This window comes from Mytilus trossulus, chromosome 13, assembly GCF_036588685.1.
Source record: "Mytilus trossulus isolate FHL-02 chromosome 13, PNRI_Mtr1.1.1.hap1, whole genome shotgun sequence".
Taxonomy (NCBI): domain Eukaryota; kingdom Metazoa; phylum Mollusca; class Bivalvia; order Mytilida; family Mytilidae; genus Mytilus; species Mytilus trossulus.
Window position 1 is genome coordinate 54,634,116 of NC_086385.1, and position 6,422 is coordinate 54,640,537.

The window sequence follows — 6,422 nt, forward strand, 5'->3', positions numbered from 1 at the left end:
AATTATGAGAATAACAATACTAATCTTTTTTTTTTTTTGCTTTTGTTCGTCGAATTTACAACCGACACTAAAAATTGTTCATATATTTCAGCATCTATTTTTTCGCTACCAATTTTGATTTACATATGTAAGTTTTCGGCTACATGTGCTCCGAAATGCTATTGGGTGTACTAACAAGAAGACATCATTGAGCTTCTCGTGTTAAGTGAACTGGCATTTGTTGTGTGGAAAGGTTGCTGTCTCACAGACGTTATCCGCCATCTAATTTACGGAAGTAAAAAATTGATTTTTCGAGCACTATTTCTGTTTATTCAACTTAAAATGACAAAAACAAATAATATAAATTAAAGCTTAAACATTTTTACAATACGACACAGTGTTAATCCTGAATATAGATAAAGTTAGCGTATATATGCATGCAACAATAATATGAAAATGAATATCATGACTAAGTAGATCATGTAGGTCAGCACGTGCTCCTTCCGGATGTTCACTTTGTCGTCTGCCCGGTTTGTACTTGTGTTATGGTCATCTGATGTGCTGAGATGGTGTGCTCGGTGTTTTATTATTCTCAAAAACATGGCGGTTCTTTAAATGTCAAAAATCTAATAGTGCTGTAATTGGTTTCTCTGTTTATTCTTTCTTCGAAGTCATGCATTCGTGATTGTTGTCTAAAAACACAAGAGAAAGAGAGATAATCGTAAGTAAATTGTCTTTCTATAGGTCCGAGACTACAATTATTTCGTAGTGATTTCTTTCAGAACATAAATGAAAATAAAACAAATCCCACCTGATCTTTCTCCAAGAAACTTTTACAGTGTGTTGTACTACTTTTGGGACAAATTATATAAAACTTACAGAAAACTTCATCGGCTCTTACTCATAATATGGACAATTTTATGTTTAGGGCGTCTTGAAATCTTTTGAAAGCTTCCGAAGTGCTGATTTTAAACCTTTTTCAGCTGGACCAAATCATAACTTTCCTTTAAAATTCTGTACCCAAATTTTTTCACAGTATAATCCCCCCCTTATTGCAATTTGAGGCATGGAGAAATAAAATATTCTGATCTCTAATTGTATGAAAACAAATAATCTAGCCAAGCAGATGACAACCAAAATTATTCTAAATCCAGATTACCCCATACCTTATTGTACTGATGAAAACTCTGACTCTGATGATGAAAAAAACAAGTACTCGCCTCCATCTCCCCCCTTTTCTCATTTCGAGTTTTTTTGTTTGACCAGGACATAAATCAAACCGACGGTCTTTACACTCGACGCTAGCACGATTGATTAGCTTGTGTGAATTTCGCGTGAAAAGCACATATATACACTTCTGGTGAACTGGTAAAATTAAGTAATTCAAATATAACCTTGTTCAAATTTCATAAAAGTCATGACATATACCATTTTTTTTTTTTGAAAGGTTCACTTAAAATTCTCTGTTAACAGTTCACGTGAAATTCATATGAACATTCTCACTTTAGTTTCATGTAAAAGCTCGTTTCAACGGAATCACTCACGAAATTGTTAACGATCTACAATAAAAAAAAATCAGGGGTGGTGTTCTTGAAGTTATCTTAGGATTATGACGTACATTATCTTAAGTCTATCTTATGACAAGTCTTTGTCATAAGTCGTGTTCTCGAAACTCTCTTAACTTATGATATATCTCGATTTTCGTGCTTACTTTAGGTCTTCCAAAAAGGTGTCTCAGTCTATGGAAGGTGCGATACGATAAAAACGTTTCTTATATCAATGAGCGATATTGTCTTATATCAACGAGTTGCATTGTGGGAAATCTCAGACGAATGTTTACATTTTTATGAAGGAACGAAGATTTCTCGGTATAAAGTAATGATTCTTTTCTAAAAACAACCTGTTATTTAACAAGACATACGTTTGCTGTATAATTTCCATGAATTATTTTAAGTTATACCAAGCAAGGTGTATTTAAACGAGAAAATTGAATTGTTGAATAAATGAGACATAAATGCACGATTTATCATTTGTAGATGTACAAATTCAATTAATGTCATGTAGCAAATTATCTGGAATGCAATTGAGATGAATTCAATTGTTGGATAAGCCAAAATCGTCTATAAGTCAAAGATACTGCTATATTTTAAAATATCAATGCGATGTTTGTCTTATATCATAGCGATATTTTTTTAATATCAAAAATTTATGAATGCGATACTTTTCTAATATAAAGCTAATACGATGACACGTCACAATGCATTTCAAAAGAACTGCAAACATAATTCACAAACTTAGTTCATGACCGGCTTATAGTTTGAGGATCAATATCACTAAAATTTCGTATCTGTAACAAAATTACCGCTTACACGATCTTATCATTTTAAAAATGTTAGGGCCTTAAACACGGAGCCTTGACTCTCAGCGAACACCACGCTATATAGGAACCAAAAAAATACTAGTGTTAAACCACTCAAACAGGAAAACCAACAGTCTAATTTGTATTAAAAAAAAAGGAGATTAAAAAATACACAGGCCAAACTTTGTCGAATCAATCTGAACGAGGACAGTATGATTCATCTATGTTAAAAGTTAGTTTCATTGTTTTCAATAAAGAAAGTCTTCCATGATTGCGTTGCGAGCATATCTGATATATATTATTTCGGTGCGTTCATTATAAATTTGCTAAATGGTATATATATATATATGTGAACACTGATTTTGATACTTAGCTATTTGGTTACGACATTGTTTATTAAACCCCATCGGTACGGGAGAGATCCGTTTGCGCCAAAAATGCATCCTTTTGCGCCACAACTTTTTTCTCCAATGCTACGTTTGCGACATCTATTTTAAAATTACATGGTATCATTTGCGCCAAAAATAAAACATGCAATTGCACCAATTAGAAGAAAATTGACTTCCCTCCACCTTTATTCTGACTTGAAACCGGCAGTTTACACGGCGAATGTTTCCTTTTCTGAAACATACTTTCTTCTTACTGCTGCTGCGTTGGCACATCCTAATTTAATGTATGTAGTAGCTTGTAACTTCACTTTATTGTCTAAAAAGAAAAACATTGAAGGATGAAATGCATAAAACATGCAGTTCATAATTCCCCGTGGAAGGCTTCTGCTCCATTACTAATACGGCTTGCGGTAGATAGAGTTTCAGCCCATACGGATGGTGAGAGCAAAGCAGTGTGTCATCAACGTATGTGGCTAAAACATAATCAGCAAAAGCTTATATTTTCTCCTCTTTTGGGCAAATCTTGTATAAATAATCAGCAAAACAATAAGTTTTCTTCTCTCTCTGTACATGGACTGTCTACTGCATTTCAAGTCATTTCTCTCCAGATGCTTATCTTCATGGTGAAATATCTCGGATCATATATGATACTTTTTAAGCCAAAAATAAGAATAAATATTAATCATTAATATTTATGATAGATATGTGTACAGGTAAATTGGCGCAAATAAGTTCCGATGATACATTTGAAAACTAAAATTTGGTACCCCTGAAAAACAGTAATTGGCGCAAAAGGACTACTGCCATCGGTACTGGCATTTTCAAATTTTGAAAATGGTGGATTGAACCTGGTTATATTGCGCAAAACCTGTCACATGTATGACAGTATCATCAAATTCTGTCATATTTACAACGATGCATGAACAAAACAGACATAATAGGTAAATTTGTCAAAATATGGATACAGCAGTCAAAAATTAATAATAATAATTACTAATATTGATATTACAAAAACACCGCTATGATATTTTAAAAGTATCGCATTGTTTATTTATGTATATAAGAAAACCACAGCACTTCAAATTTTACACGGGCATAAACTTTAGCTTCTAACTAACTTCTGAATGTATATTTTGACTCAATTGTTGTTTATATTTGAACAATAAGTTTTAAAGTTAGTATTTTCTTAATTTCTCGTTGCCGAAAACAACATTTTCCGCATGAAATGTCTGCATATTTACAATTGATATTAGACAATATCGCTCATTGATATAAGAAAAGTGTTTATCGATACACTTCTTCCATAGACTGTGTTTTAATATCATCCTATCTTCATCCTAGTGAAATAAAGTTTGGATTTCGCTTTTTGCTCATTATTTTACGTGAAAATGATCAGGAAATGAAACGCACCAGCGGTTATTAACTCGTATATAAGGAAATTGTGCATGATTTTAAACTTTGAACTTCGTGTTTCACGATACGATTACACTACAAATTTAACTCCATTTCAAAACAAATTGTTTTCCAGTTTAAATAGAAATCTATTTTGAAATATTTCAATGATAGTTATGCATTTGATTTCGTAAACAATTCATCTCCGAAACGTTTTATCGGTTATAAAATTGAAAATGGAAATGGGGGATGTGTCAAAGAGACATCAATCCGACCATAGCAAAAAACAGCCGTGTCTCAGTTGCGGATCCAGCCATTTTGAATAGGGGGGTTCCTAACCCAGAGTAAAAAGGGGGGGGGGGTCCAACAACATGCTCCCATTCAAATGCATTGATCGTTAAAAAAAAAAGGGGGGTTCCAACCCCGAACAACCCCCCTGGATCCGCCAATGTGTCTTTATTTTGGTTCTTCTGAAGATGGCCATTGGTACTGTGTCAAAATTGATTGTTTGTTGGTTGCTGGACGTGCAGTGTCAAATAGTTCCCGCATGTCCAGGACGACTGTGTCAAAATTGATTGTTTGTTGGTTGCTGGACGTGCAGTGTCAAATAGTTCCCGCATGTCCAGGACGACTGTGTCAAAATTGATTGTTTGTTGGTTGCTGGACGTGCAGTGTCAAATAGTTCCCGCATGTCCAGGACGACTGTGTCAAAATTGATTGTTTGTTGGTTGCCGGACGTGCAGTGTCAAATAGTTCCCGCATGTCCAGGACGACTGTGTCAAAGACTTCACAAATATTAACTACCATAGGTACAAACTTTTATCAGGTTATTTTAGAAAAACACAAGAATGTGTCCATAATACTCGCACTATCATTTTCTATGTTTATTGGATCGCGAAATTGGGGTTTAAACTCTAACTTTTGCATTTAAAATTAGAAAGATCCTATCATAGGGCACACGTGTACTTTGTTTCAAATTGATTGGACTTCAACTTCATCAAAAACTACCTCGACCAAAATCTTTAACCTGAAGTGGGATGAATGGACAAGCGGACAGACCGACGAACGGACGTACAGACCAGAAAACATAATGCCCCTCTACTATCGTAGGTGGGCATATCGTAGGTGGGGCATAAACATACAAAACAGAATAATAGAATCACAAAAGGATTGGTCTTGCTGTTGATTTCAGAGATCACGGAATCGACCAAACTGTTAATTGTTGGTTGTTCAATGTTTAATGATAATTACTTCAAAAAGGTATATATACTGCAACAAATATTGGAAGTAAAAGATGGCCGCAAATTTAAACTTTAGGCTAAGGAAGGTTTTCCTTGCTCAGTTTTTTGACGGACTAATTATTGAACAGGGAACTTTATCCTCTCCTCACAAAAGACATCGAATTTAATGTCCTCATTCTGATCGGACACCCCCTTTTTGCTAGGGGTTTTAGTGCGCACATGAGATATCGAGAGATTAAAATATTTCTTAGCCCCGTTCAACTCGTTTGGTTTGTTAATGTGTACATGAAATTAAGATACACTATTTGTATTGCCTTAAATGGGAATGCCCCAGTTTGATCGAACACTCACCTCCCCCTTTTTTGCGCAAAAGTTTTTACTGCGCACATTATATGTCGAGGACTACAACATGTCTAAGCCCCGATCAACCAGTGTAGTTCGATAGATACATGTATTTATATATAAAACAAACTCTTATTGTTCGTCTGAAACGCTTTTTATATTACCTTCAATATGAATGCTCAAATCCAAACATTTTAAAGCCAGTGATTTATAATTAATACATGAGCACATGTAGACCTATTAGTGTAAATTTTACATTTTGCCCGAAGTTAAATGATCTATTAGTTGTATTTACAAAAACAAAACATTAGGTGTAAGTTTAATACGAAATCTATTTTAAGACATAGATGTACATGTTTGTAGCAGGTCAATTGACACACATTTACTTACGATTAAGAGACAGGAGAGCAAAATGATGTATTAAAGAACGATCGTTTGATTTTCGTGGAGATTCAGATTTTTATACAAATGTATCATGCTAACAAGTTTATTTGCCAAGAATTCAGGTTAATAAATTTTAAGAACCGCTAGTTTATAGGCGAGGGATTTTGTTTTCTCTCGAAATCAGAATTCCCTAATGTATAATTCACCGGCTGAGAAAATTACTTACAAACAGAGAAAAGACAATCTCAATATATGCAAAATTTCATATAAATACCATTGCACTCATCCAATCAAAAAACAGTATTTAATACATAAATATTTTTGTTTTGGGGTGAG

The 6,422-nt window shown here is 34.1% G+C and overlaps 1 long non-coding RNA gene across 1 annotated transcript; it reads right to left on the bottom strand.

The window, feature by feature from the left end:
* Positions 1 to 338: 338 nt before the first annotated feature.
* LOC134694810 (uncharacterized) lies at positions 339 to 5,996 on the bottom strand. The gene is made up of 2 exons (XR_010102616.1): positions 5,867 to 5,996; positions 339 to 671 (listed from the first exon to the last, which is right to left on the bottom strand). It is a non-coding gene; the product is annotated as an uncharacterized LOC134694810 (long non-coding RNA).
* Positions 5,997 to 6,422: the final 426 nt, after the last annotated feature.